At 44.1% G+C, this 14,185-nt stretch overlaps 1 pseudogene; it reads right to left on the reverse strand.

Moving 5' to 3' along the window:
- Positions 1-5,322: 5,322 nt before the first annotated feature.
- Positions 5,323-6,418, reverse strand: LOC113566782 (annotated as a pseudogene).
- Between the last annotated feature and the right edge of the window lie 7,767 nt (positions 6,419-14,185).

Consider the following 14,185-nt stretch of genomic DNA (forward strand, 5'->3'; position numbering starts at 1 on the left):
TAAAGTATCCCATTGAACTTCAACTACTGCCTTGTGATGTCGCCAGTAGAACTCGTTAGCTTTTCCTTCAAACAAAACACTCACATTCCGGCAAAGCACGGAAAAATTTCCTTCCAAAGTTTGATGGGTCAATGCCTCTACTCTATATATGAAGTTATCTATTGATACCCCGACTCCCGAGAACTTAATTTTCCATCCATTGAGTATATGGACCACTTTGTCCGGTCTCTGGGATAAATCAGAGAAACCGCTTCGCAATGGTGACGGATGACCTATGCTTTGGGGTGCTTGTCTATGGCCAGGACCAGTTCCCTCTCCATAGTTAGTGGCTTGCAACTGCTCGGACAACGGCGTTGGAGAACGGTCTAACGCTGCGGTGACAGTGGACTGACTTGAGGTTCGGGTTACCTGTTGCATTGAATCAACTACCGAGCTTTGAATCAGCTCTGCCATTCGTTTACTTAGCGAAGCGAGCAATCTCTGTTCCATTGCCAACAGATCTATATTTTTAGAAGAACTCGCTTCTTCTCCCCCTTTTGCACGTTCTTTGGACTGAGCGCGAGTATTTTGCGCTACTACCTTCGGCACAGCCCCGCTTGCAGTTCTACACCTGCTTTTACATACCGGGCAAACATTGCTAGTCTTTAAATATGTGGTCATACAGGGAAGATGGAACTCGTGCTCGCAAACCGATCGGAATACCTCATCCGTGGTCTGTATGGCTTTCTGGCACAGCGCGCACACAGGTCTTACACCTTCACCTGCCCCTTGGGCTTCCTTTCCGGGAGATCTGTCCAAACCCATGGCAAGAAAATGCTACTTATCTCGGTCGTTTCCTATAATTTATGTCGTATGGGATTGGTTTAGCAATACTACTCTGCAAGTCGTGACTATAATTCGTCCTAACTTTGTTTTATTCAACTAAAATTTCGATACTAAGTTTTGATACCAATAATGAACTCTATGACCGACGCTCGCGCACCACAATCTACATTCTACTCTTTTTCGATATCTCCTTTGAAAGGTTTACGTTTAGTTCGAACGCGACTCGCATCTACGGATCGACACTGATTTCGACTGTGGGTACCCAGATTGTTCGCCGCAGGCAGCGGACAGTAACCGATAATAAAACCTGATCTATCTGTTTTCCAGCTTCCGACAGCTAACTCTGAGACCACCGTCAGTAATTCTGGAATAAATCTCTTCCCTCCATCGTGGATAGAGTAACGCTCGAAAGCAGAATATCTATGTTCCAATGCGCTGGAGTCGAAGAAACCTTTTACTTAATAAGATGGTGTGAACACTAACGCGGTATTTCCCGCAGGGTCAGGCGGTCGACATTCGTCATTCTCGCTCTGCAATTCCACTGAAGGATTTAGCCTACGTCGCTTCTAGTTAACTGAGCCTCTTCTTGCTGACTGTCATCTGGGGTCAGAAAGGAATAACTCTGCTCCTTTATCTGGTTTCCACTTCAGATGACTAGTCCGCAAGGGATAGCGAAAGAACTTTAACGGAAAAGGAAATTTTTGTAAAAGCGGAAAAGAAAATTTCTATCTAATCATCCACGGGTCCAACCGAGTATTTGAATCTACCCTGTCGGGCCCCACGTTGGGCGCCACTTATGAAAATTTCTTTAATCTTTTAATAAAATTATCTTTTTAATTATAATATTATTATAACTGTAACGTGTAACGCTCGTCTACGCTAGACGGACAGGAGGGGCGATCTGCAAAGGCGGGGCACGCTTTAAATGTTCCGGCTCTAGCTCGTCGGCTTTGGGGTGGTGGTTCTTGCGCGTACAGATCGTCTCCATTTAGCAACACTATCACGCGATAATTTTAACGATTTATTTTCCTAAGAATTGAGCGTGCTGCGACTATACGGTGCTAGAACTACCGGTAGAACGACAAAAAGATAAAAGAAACACTCTGTAAAGAATAGGGGAGAGTGCAGAAGAGAAGGGAGGAGAAGATGAGGGAGAGAGAGAGAGAGAGAAAGTAGAAAGAGAGTGAAGAGTGAGGGAAAGAGGAGGAGATATCGGTTGCTATCCCACGGATGTCAGTGTGGTAGCTTATTTTTGCCCACCCAACCTATGACCATCTTCCTCAAAACCGGAAGGTTCAGATGGCCCCTTTAGCTAGATCGCGGTTACACGCACGCCGGCACAGAGTTCATCCTTTTGTATCTTTATCTAAATTCCATTATATATTTGTTCGAAAAAACGGTTAAAACTAATATATTCAGCGATGGCATATTTTTCTAATACTAGAGATCTACAGCGAGTATATGCATATGAGAGATTCAGAGGCGTATATAAAGTGATATGAGGTGAAGTTAATAATTAAGGTGTATCTTAAGGTTAGCAGGTTATTCCTGGCACAAATTCATTTAAATTTTCTTTTAATTCGGTTGCTTGTATACAACTGGCAATATAGGATATAGTGAGGAAAGTGTAAGATTGTTGCTATTCATTAGCGATTTTATCGTAAATTCGTTTCTTATTTTCTTTTCGAGAGCTTAGGATTGGGCGCGCCCACTAGAACCAAACGAAAGTCGCAGGATTTTACTCACGCAGTTAGGTTTCTCCATCGGCGAAAGATCGATCTTCCGGCGACTGCTGAAATAGAACGTTATCCTTTTTCTTTCGTTTACATTAGTGCTTTCGAGACCTTTGATTTCCCTCAGGCGGGGTTAGTTCTAAATCCAATAAATTTCTGTTTTGTTTCGGGTGCTTTTTAGATTACTTACAATTTCCTCTAAATTCTTTCCAATATTTCATATAAATTCTTAATTCGAACGGGTACAACTAGTATTTAAAGCTAAATCTTAGGAACTTCATTTGTTTGTTCAAAGGAACGATTCTAGAGTCTTATTCATGGGTTCGAGTCTCTGTCGGATTCGACGGAATGGCCTAACTAATATTTAAGCTAAATTTTAGGAACTTCATTTGTTTGCTCAAAGGAGCGATTCTATAGTCTTGTTCATTGGTTCGAGTCTCTGGCGGATTCGACCGGATGGCCTGCAGCTCAATTACTTTTCTAACTGGGTTTGGCGAATCGCATCGGACTGCCTGCCCAGGAGAGGATAGGCGGAACTGAAATCAGGTGTCCGAAGAGCGTATTTATTAATTTTAATTCTGCTGGGCTGCTCTCGGGCCGTAACTTTCTTTAACACCGGCTTTACTGCGCCATTTTTGAAACACGGACCGAGATCTGGATTCTACATCGACGAAACTCTATTAATACAGGGGTCTGTTGAAGCGGGAACGGTAGATTGTATTTTCTTTGAAAGTCTCTAGAACATTAACCGTTGCAGGGCTCGAATGCGCCTGGTTTTGCCAGCACAAACTCCTCGCCGGGCGACATGGGCGCCGGTTGGGGACGGGGAGCGGCCGACGGAACGAGACTATCCGCCCACGAGCAGTGGACGCGGTCTCGGTTACGGATCGCTTGTTGATGCGGCACGTGGAATCTACGGAGCCTCTCGGCGGATCCGGGAAAACGATGAACCAGTATGCTGACGCCTGCGATTTCCAGGCGGGTCGAAGTACTCCACTTTGCTGGTCACTTTTTGGTGCCGCAAACGTGGGGTGCCTTACGGCGCCTTAGCACGGGTCGCGCTAGGCTGGGGCGCGTAAGGCGGCGTCTTCCCGAGGAGCTGGTCCACAATTTCCGCAGGAAATCTTTTGCTGCGGAAAATACGAGTTACCTCTATTAGATATTCGCCCGGAGAACGGGGATCGACATTTATCTTACCGCAGTGGCAGCGGTATCCGTGGATGTACACAGATTAATCCAGCCTCTGGCGGTTCTCTGGGTTAGAACGCCCACAGAAGAGGTTGCTCCCGCAGAAAACGGCTACACTTATAAACCTTCCGGCACTGTACACACTTTCGACTTTATTTAGTGGAATTAGGCGCGGATGGCAAACTTTTCACTGATTGGGAAAAACACGACTCGTCGGCTTGATTATCGCACAGGAAAAGATCGAAGCCGGAAACCTGCTCTGGCCACTTGACATTTGCATGCACTTTTGCATGGGGAGGTTACGCCCTCTAGGTTGTCAAATTGGAGCAACCCTGACCTCGGCTGATTTCGATCATTGTCAATCTTGCGGTCAGCTGCCCAGGCAGCTGATCGGCAGGCACCTCCCAACACTTACAAAGTCGATTCATGCCCCCTACACGCTCAGCCTGATTTTCTGTCTCTCTCGCACGCACTTTTTGTCGTGTCGTTTAATATTAGCGGCGTCTGCCGGAGGAAAGCCATACTGACTAAGTATCGGGTATAACTGTAGAGTTGCGGTGTCCGCAGCAACTCACAACGTTCCCCCTCGTTTTATTTGTGAATGACCTTCCTCAAGTTATAACATACTCTACTACACTAATGTATGCTGATGATGTCAAAATCTGTCTTTCTTACTCTGATTGGTATTTGCACACACGCCTTCAACTTGATCTAAGTGAACTACTATTGTGGTGTTCAACTAATCTTCTTTTTCTGAACCTTTCCAAATGCAAACTTATGACATTTTACCGTCGCGCTCCTCATTGTTCGCGCTCCCATATGTTCTAGGAAATCATGTCCTTGAGCGAATTTCGAGTTCAAATGACCTCGGAATCCTTTTTGATCATAAGATGTGTTTTAACACCCATATAGCTGCAACTGTAAATAAAGCTAAGGGTGTTTTAGCGTTCATCGAGCGTTGGTCCAAGGAGTTTGACGACCCGTACGTTACGAAACAACTGTACATCTCATTAGTACGTCCTATATTGGAGTATTGTTCTTGTGTGTGGAGCCCGCAGTATAAAGTACAGCAGGCTGTTATTGAATCCGTGCAAAAGCAATTTTTAATTTTTGCCCGGAACTTTAACTGGGACTCAGGTAGAATCTTGCCACCCTACCGGTCTAGGCTAAATCTTATTGACCTGCCGTCGTTGCACCATCGCAGAATATGCAATGGCGTAATGTTAGTGCACAAGCTCCTTCTTGGGACTGTTGACTCCCAAAATCTCGTGGGTCAGATTGACTTGGCCGTTCCATCTAGACCTACCCGTACTTTTAGGCCTATCCGTCTACCCATATGTAGGTCTAATTATGCTGATCATGAACCTTTTAGGGTTTTATGCTATAATTATAACTCCCTCTGTCAAACCCTATCCCCTGAACTGTCTCTTAAACTAATTGCATACAATATTTATAATCATTTAAATTTAGCTAACTTTAAACTTATCTTTTTCCGCCTTTAGTAACTAAGTACCATTATTAACAGATAATTGTTAATTTAATAAATAAATAAATAAATAGCTCAAGTATAATTTTGTGTTCGTGTGTGGCATCGTCAAAAAACACAGTAAAAAATATATATAACATTGGATTCCCGTTAGATATTGATTACTTGGCCAAACGTGGGGCCGTATCCTTGCAAATCGTCAGATCAATAAACTCCACCAGTGTTCGGGTCGGGCGGCCATTCCCTTGCGCAGATACTCGTATTCGAAGCCCTTTGTCACCATAACATTTGTGGCATCCTTTGAGGGAGAAAGTCCATAAGCTCTGCGCCCAAACAAAGCGCCCCACAATACTCACAATATGCATCCACTGGCCACAGGGCACAAACTCACGGAGAAAGGCAGCGGCCTTGCAGGGACGTCCACCTCGGTCAATGCCATAGTTCTGCACATCGCTGCGTCCCCCGGCACGCACGGCCTTGCTGTAATATTTCCACAATGGGAAGCGCCACACACGATCTCCGGTATGCATGCTGGCGTGCTTGATCTGCTGCCACAGGATCTCCGAGTTGGTAAAGACCCCCGCAGCCGACTCATCCAGGGCCTGGCGCATGTAGCCCGAGCAGGTGCCGACGTCAATGATGCACTTGGGACAGAAGTTTTGCGCATACAGCAGGGCGTCTGCCAGGACCAGTACATCCTCGTGATCGGTGCACTGGATCTCGATGGTCTTGCCGTTCATGGACTTGACCATGTCCCCAGTACGGACCGAATTGCAGCCCACTACGTTTTCACAAAGAGGTATCAGGCCGCGAATGTTGACCTAAGAACAGCATTATTATTTAAGGAGATATCATTTCTGTCCTGAGTACTTACCGGTAAACGCAGGCCAGCCACAGCTCGACAACAGGCCACCACAACGGCGGCCCCGGTCATGTCGCCACGCATATGGAAGAGCTCATGTTTCTCTGTCAGGCACAATCCTCCAGCATCGTAAGTCACGCCTTGGCCCACCAGCACAATGGGGCGCTCCTCGGCACAGGTGCCGTAGTAACTCAGCTCCAGGAAGATGGGTGGCTCGCACGAGGCCTTGCCCACAGCCAGGAAGGCGTGCATTGACTGGCTCTCGGCCCAGCCCTCGACCTTGACCTCCACATTGACACGGATTGCACAGCACCTCGACGACATTCTGCGCAAAAGCTGTGGGTGTGAGGAGGTTGGAGGTCATCTCCTGCAGCTGTCTCGTCAGGTTCTGGGCGGCTGCCTTCTGCAGACCAATGCGCCATCCTTCGAGGTCGCAGACCTCGTCTTTTCTTGCGTATAAGTCCAGCGACGCTGGATAGCCTGGGGACGTGGTCGCAGGCGCTGCAAGCATTATTTTTCGTTAAGCCCACACAAAGTACCAAACATCACAATATTCTAGATACGTATTTCGTGTTCAATTTCTAGCAATAGAGAATGCCAAATTGAGGCGATGAATGTACTCCATGAGAAAGTGACACTCACTTCAAGGGCTATTTGGTCGGTACATTCAGGAAATTCGAAAGGATCAGTATCTAAAAACGAGTGGACATCGGCCCTTCACTCACTACTGTTTTGGTTTGTCTGTCCTCGGAGGAGTAAACATATCTATGTATGTATATCTTTGACAAATGGGGCTAACAAATCATGAACTCTTGAAGGGCCATGGTACTCAAATAGATGTGGCTCTGGATGAGTGTAACTTCCAGAAGGAAGACTTTTCGTCCTATGAGCGTCCTTGATGAGCACCTAGATATCAGAGACCATGAAAGCTAGAGCAACCAAATTGTATATCCAGACACCTGGACGCGTCCGCTCCCACAAAGACCAAAAATCTGTGGAATTCACAATTAACGCAGAATCGTAGAGAACGCCATATTTACTAGACTGTCAAATGTGGATGAGATCGGATCGTTATTATAGCCATAACGACCAAATCGCCTTCCACGCGCTTACTCATTCTCTCTCGATCTCTCTATCCATCTCACACACTCTTTCTCGTGCAGTGTGTTCGCTCTGGCGGAGGGAAGCGAGACAGAACGGCGGGCTTGTGTGTAAGAAAGAGAGAGAGGGAGAAAAGTTCCACTCTCCTATCTCATGACAAGTGCGAGCATAATTCAGAGTTTACTTCGTTCCCGCTCGTTAAAGAATCTTTTTTGTATAAGTGGGTGATAAAAAAGAAAGGTTTTTAAAATCAAAACGTTTGTAAGATATGAATATTAGTTTATAAGATTTGAATTAGTTTAAGAGTTACTCATCGATAGTATTATAAGAAATACCAATGTACTCGATATATCGATACTTGTCCTCGACAAGTATCGATATGCCAACACACATTAATTGATATACGACAATGAAGACAGAAGAACATATAATAAAACCGTGCTATTAAAAGTTTACATATCAGGTGTGGGGTTTACCCAAAAAAAAAAACAAAATTAATAAATAAAACTCTGCGATGAACTATGCAGACATAAGAGCGAAAACCAAAAGTGAACTTAGCGCCATATTGCGTAGGCAAAACGTATATTTTGATCAAGATGCCAACATACACCAATTACGTACAGCAGTGAAAAAAATCATGGAAGACACGCATGAGCTAGGAAATACGGCGCCAAGCGCAGACGAGACTATGCAGGCAGACATTTTTGCAGTCCCGGTTGAGCGCGAGATAGATAGAGACAACCGTAGTGCACAACACGCAGTAAAAGCGGCGCCAGAAGAACATGGTGAAAATGTGCAGAAGGCTCGAGAAGCATTCATGCCGCGACAAGACAACGCGTGTTCGAAATTGACCATGCGATCAGATGAATACGAAGAAGAATCGCGCCGTTTGCAGCAGTTGGAACAATTGTACGTTTCTCGCAAGCGCTTAGCTGATCTCAAATTAAGCATATTGAAAACGGAGAAAGAGGCTATGGAGTTGGAAACGCCGAGAGATTGCATCGACTTGACACACATTGAGGCGCTGATGCGTCCATTTTCTGGAGATGACGACCAGGCTGTAACCAGTTGGATAAGTAACTTTGAGGACATTATGAATTTCCATGGTGTATCCGAGTCAAAATGCTGGATATTAGCGAAGCGGCTGCTAGGCGGATCGGCGAAGGCGTACATCGAACATGTGGCGCCTTTGACTTGGCAATTGATGCGAGCAGAATTGCTCAACGTCTTTGAGCAGAAAGTGACAGCGTGGGACATTGGAAAGCGACTGGAGGCACGGAAAATTGCAAATAATGAAAGCGCATTGCAATATTTCGTCGCAATGTGCAGCATAGCGTCGCAAGCAGACATGGCCACGAGCGATGTGGTCAAATTCATCGTAGAGGGACTGCAGGACAAGACGGGCATGGCAGCATCCATGCTATACTGCATCACACTCAACGAGTTGCGTGACAAGATGGTCACCTATGATAAGGTCAGAAGAGCTCCTGGCGTCGTAGCAATTCGTAGCGAAGGTATGACAAAGGGAAAACTAAATGTGAGTATGGCAGTTGGGCAGCAGCAAGGTGGTGGCGCAATGCGTTGCTACAACTGTCGGCAATTTGGGCACGTTATGAAGGAATGCAGTCAGCCAAAGAGACCGGATGGGGCATGTTTTAACTGTTGGAGTACCAGCCACCTATATTCGCAGTGCCCGAAACGAAAGATGGCCACTAGGGTAGCTGCAGTTCAAGATGAGGAGCGACCAGGAGAAAAAAACAACGACGATTTAGCGGCTGTCCAGTTAATCACTTTATGACTTCCGTTTGGTGAACAAAGAGGCGTCAGTATTTTTAGTCTATTTGATACAGGTAGCCCTGTAAGTTTTATTCATAAGTCTTTGATACCGAAGTCGGCTATAGTTGAAGCCTATAATGAAGTTAGGAAATACTATGGACTAGGAGGACAACCAATTCCCATATGGGGAAAATTTAAGTGCCATATTGAATTTTGCACAAAGAAATATATCGTTTTATTAAACATCGTAGATGATAACATGCTGCCTTTGCCGGTATTGTTGGGACGCGATGCCCTTAAAGTTATTGAAGTAAAATTAGTTCATAAGAAAAATATCAATGCGAAGCAACACACACCATTAAGTTCGTTAAAGCAAAAAGCTATTAGTTTAACATGCGCGTCTTTATTCACCGAAAGTAAAAATAATATTAACATAAGACTATATGATAAGTTAGACGGTAATCAATCAGAAAGAAGCGATCTAATCAAACGTTCTAATCCATTTAAAAATCAGACACAAGAAAACTCAAGGAATGACAAAATGGTCATCGAGAATATGAATCAAGGCGACGAATTCAGTAACTTTTGTGCGTCGGTAGAGATTGATGAAGAGGAACATATTAACGTAGGTTTCGAATTTGGCCCCACTATTGCAGAAAAGTGTAGGGAAGTTATTAAGACATACTATTTACACAAAGAATTTGACTTTAAAGCACCACCAAAGTATCAGATGCAGATTCGTGTAACAGAAACAACACCATTTCATTGTACTCCGCGTCGTTTATCCTACCATGAGAGAGAGAAAGTAGCTGAAATAGTAGATGATCTGTTAGAAAAGAAAATAATCCGTCATAGTGAGTCTCCTTATGCTTCCCCGTTGGTCCTAGTAAAAAACGAGGGGGAACGTTGTGAGTTGCTGCGGACACCGCAACTCTAGAGTTATACCCGATACTAAGTCAGTATGGCTCTCCTCCGGCAGAGGCCGCTAATATTAAACGACACGACAAAGAGTGCGTGCGAGAGAGACAGAAAATCTGTCTGAGCGTGACGTCGGGCGCTGCGTAGCCACTGCAAATTGATTTGTTTCCTTTGGCTATAAAAATGATCTAATCTGATCCAGATTCAGCAATCTGGTAGATGTGGTCGGTATCTATGATTCTGCGTTTTTAGTTTTCTCAAATCTGCAATATTGTGGATGCAACAGATTTTCGTCCTTTCTGTGGGCGGAAGGGGGTGGGGCTAAATTTTGAGTTATACGTTTTATAGTGAGATCTAACAGAAGTGCGGATACCAAATTTGGTTACTCTAGCTTTAATAGTCTCTGAGATTTGTGAATATCCCCAGATTTGCATTCTTTGCGGGGTCGGAAGGGGGTGTGGCGAAATTTTGAAACAAACTCGTCTCGGTCCGATATATTAGGAGTGTGGATACCAAATTTGGTTGCTCTAGCTTTTATAGTCTCTGAGATCTAGGCGCTAATGTTTTACTCTAAGCAAAGCCGCCTATGCTACGTGTGTGTTAGAGAGAGACAGGGCGAGAAAAAATGAAATTGTTTTCTTGATGCTGGCTATAATAAAAATACGATCCAATTCAGATTCTGCAGTCTAAAAGATATGGTCATTCTCTACGATTCTGCGTTTTTGGTTTTCTCGTATCTTTAAAATTGTGGATGCCACAGATTTTCGCCCTTTGTGGGGGCGGAAGTGGGCGGGGCAAAGTTTTGAAATATTTTTGTAGCAGTGACATATCACAGAAGTCTGGATCCAAAACATCGTTACTCTAGCTCTTATAGTCTTTGAGCATTAGGCGCTGAAGGGGATGGACAGACGGACAGACGGACAGACGGACGGACGGACAGACGGACAGACGGACAGACAGACATGGCTCAATCGACTCGGCTATTGATGCTGATCAAGAATATATATACTTTATGGGGTCGGAAACGATTCCTTCTGGACGTTACACACATACACTTTTACCACAAATCTAATATACCCCAATACTCATTTTGAGTATCGGGTATAACGAGGGGGAACGTTGTGAGTTGCTGCGGACACCGCAACTCTAGAGTTATACCCGATACTAAGTCAGTATGGCTCTCCTCCGGCAGAGGCCGCTAATATTAAACGACACGACAAAGAGTGCGTGCGAGAGAGACAGAAAATCTGTCTGAGCGTGACGTCGGGCGCTGCGTAGCCACTGCAAATTGATTTGTTTCCTTTGGCTATAAAAATGATCTAATCTGATCCAGATTCAGCAATCTGGTAGATGTGGTCGGTATCTATGATTCTGCGTTTTTAGTTTTCTCAAATCTGCAATATTGTGGATGCAACAGATTTTCGTCCTTTGTGGGGGCGGAAGGGGGTGGGGCGAAATTTTGAGATATACGTTTTATAGTGAGATCTAACAGGAGTGCGGATACTAAATTTGGTTACTCTAGCCTTAATAGTCTCTGAGATTTGTGAATATCCCCAGATTTTCATCCTTTGCGGGGTCGGAAGGGGGTTTGGCGAAATTTTGAAACAAACTCGTCTCGGTCCGATATATTAGGAGTGTGGATACCAAATTTGGTTGCTCTAGCTTTTATAGTCTCTGAGATCTAGGCGCTAATGTTTTACTCTAAGCAAAGCCGACTATGCTACGTGTGTGTTAGAGAGAGACAGGGCGAGAAAAAATGAAATTATTTTCTTGATGCTGGCTATAATAATAATACGATCCAATTCAGATTCTACAGTATAAAAGATATGGTCATTCTCTACGATTCTGCGTTTTTGGTTTTCTCGTATCTTTAAAATTGTGGATGCCACAGATTTTCGCCTTTTGAGGGGGCGGAAGTGGGCGGGGCAAAGTTTTGAAATATTTTTGGAGCAGTGACATATCACAGAAGTCTGGATCCAAAACATCGTTGCTCTAGCTCTTATAGTCTTTGAGCATTAGGCGCTGAAGGGGACGGACAGACGGACAGACGGACGGACGGACAGACAGACATGGCTCAATCGACTCGGCTATTGATGCTGATCAAGAATATATATACTTTATGGGGTCGGAAACGATTCCTTCTGGACGTTACACACATCCACTTTTACCACAAATCTAATATACCCCAATACTCATTTTGAGTATCGGGTATAACGAGGGGGAACGTTGTGAGTTGCTGCGGACACCGCAACTCTACGGTTATACCCGATACTAAGTCAGTATGGCTCTCCTCCGGCAGACGCCGCTAATATTTAACGACACGACAAAGAGTGCGTGCGAGAGAGACAGAAAATCTGTCTGAGCGTGACGTCGGGCGCTGCGTAGCCACTGCAAATTGATTTGTTCCTTTTGGCTATAAAAATGATCTGATCTGATCCAGATTCAGCAATCTAATAGATATGGTCATTATCTATGATTCTGCGTTTTTAGTTTTCTCAAATCTGCAATACTGTGGATGCAACAGATTTTCGTCCTTTGTGGGGGCGGATGGGGGTGGGGGGAAATTCTGAGATATACGTTTTATAGTGACATCTTAAAGGAGTGTGTGTAGCAAATTTGGTTACTCTAGCCTTAATAGTCTCTGAGATTTGTGGTTGCCTCAGATTTTCGTCCTTTGCGGGGGCGGAAGGGGGTGTGGCGAAATTTGGACATGAAACGGTCAAGGTCCGATATCACAGGAGTGTGGATACCAAATTTGGTTGCTCTGGCTTTTATAGGTTCTGAGATCCTTGAACTCATATTTTGCAATTGGCAAAACCGACCATGAAACCTGTGTGTTAGAGTGAGACAGAGCGAGAAAGAGTGAAATTGTTTTCGTGATTCTGGCTGTAATAATTATACGATCTGGTTCAGATTTTGCACTCTAGAAGATATAGTCATCTTCTACGATTCTGCTTCTGGTTTTATCGTATCTTTAAAAATGTGGATGCCACAGATTGATTCTTTGTGGGGGCGGAAGTGGGCGGGGCAAAGTTTTGAAATATTTTTGTAGCAGTGACATATCACAGAAGTCTGGATCCAAAACATCGTTGCTCTAGCTCTTATAGTCTTATAGAGCACTAGGCGCTGAAGGGGACGGACAGACGGACGGACGGAAAGACGGACAGACGGACATGGCTCAATCGACTCGGCTTTTGATGCTGATCAAGAATATATATACTTTATGGGGTCGGAAACGATTCCTTCTGGACGTTACACACATCCACTTTTACCACAAATCTAATATACCCCAATACTCATTTTGAGTATCGGGTATAAAAAATCAGGAGAACTTCGAATGTGTGTCGATTACCGTGGTCTGAACAAACGAATTGTTAAAGATAATTTCCCATTGCCCCTTATTGAGGACTGTCTTGAGTTTTTAGAAAACAAGTGCTGTTTTTCCATTATAGATTTGAAAAGTGGGTATCATCAAATAGGCGTAGAAGAAAAATCAGTTCCGTATACATCGTTTGTGACACCGCAAGGACAGTATGAGTACTTGAGAATGCCCTTTGGGTTAAAAAATGGATCCGCTATTTTTCAAAGATTTATTTCGGAGCTCTTGAGAGACTTTATTAGGAACAAAAGCATTGTAGTGTACATGGATGATATATTAGTAGCGACTAAAACAGTTGAAGAACACATGGATATATTAAAAAGACTATGCATTCGGTTTAGCGAGCAAAATTTAGAGATAAATTTAAAAAAGTGTAGGTTTGTCAATCGAAACATCGATTTCCTGGGGTATAAAGTTAATCAAAACGGAATAGTTCCTAGTGATTCCCATATTGAGGCCTTGAAAAAATACCCAGTCCCTCAAAATGTAAAAGCACTGCACTCATGCTTGGGATTCTTTTCGTATTTTCGACGTTTCATGTTGTCATTTGCGACGACAGCTAAGCCCTTGGTGCAGTTGTTAAAAGAAGGTGGTCCGTTTCCCATGAATAGAGAACAGGTGAAGACGTTTGAAACTCTTAAGAATGCGTTGGCAAATCCTCCGGTATTAGCCATTTTTAGCCCAAATAGAGAAACGGAATTACATACAGACGCAAGTTCATACGGTTATGGCGCAATACTGATGCAAAGACAAGATGATGGGAAGATGCACCCTGTGTCCTATTATTCTGGCAAAACAACAGAAAGAGAATCACGCTATCATAGTTTCGAACTAGAGACATTGGCTATAATTTATGCATTGAGGCGTTTTAGAGCATATTTGGAGCATAGGTCCTTCAAAATAATCACGGATTGTAA

This window comes from Drosophila persimilis, unplaced genomic scaffold, assembly GCF_003286085.1.
Source record: "Drosophila persimilis strain 14011-0111.01,24,50 unplaced genomic scaffold, DperRS2 tig00000961-arrow-arrow-pilon, whole genome shotgun sequence".
Lineage (NCBI taxonomy): Eukaryota > Metazoa > Arthropoda > Insecta > Diptera > Drosophilidae > Drosophila > Drosophila persimilis.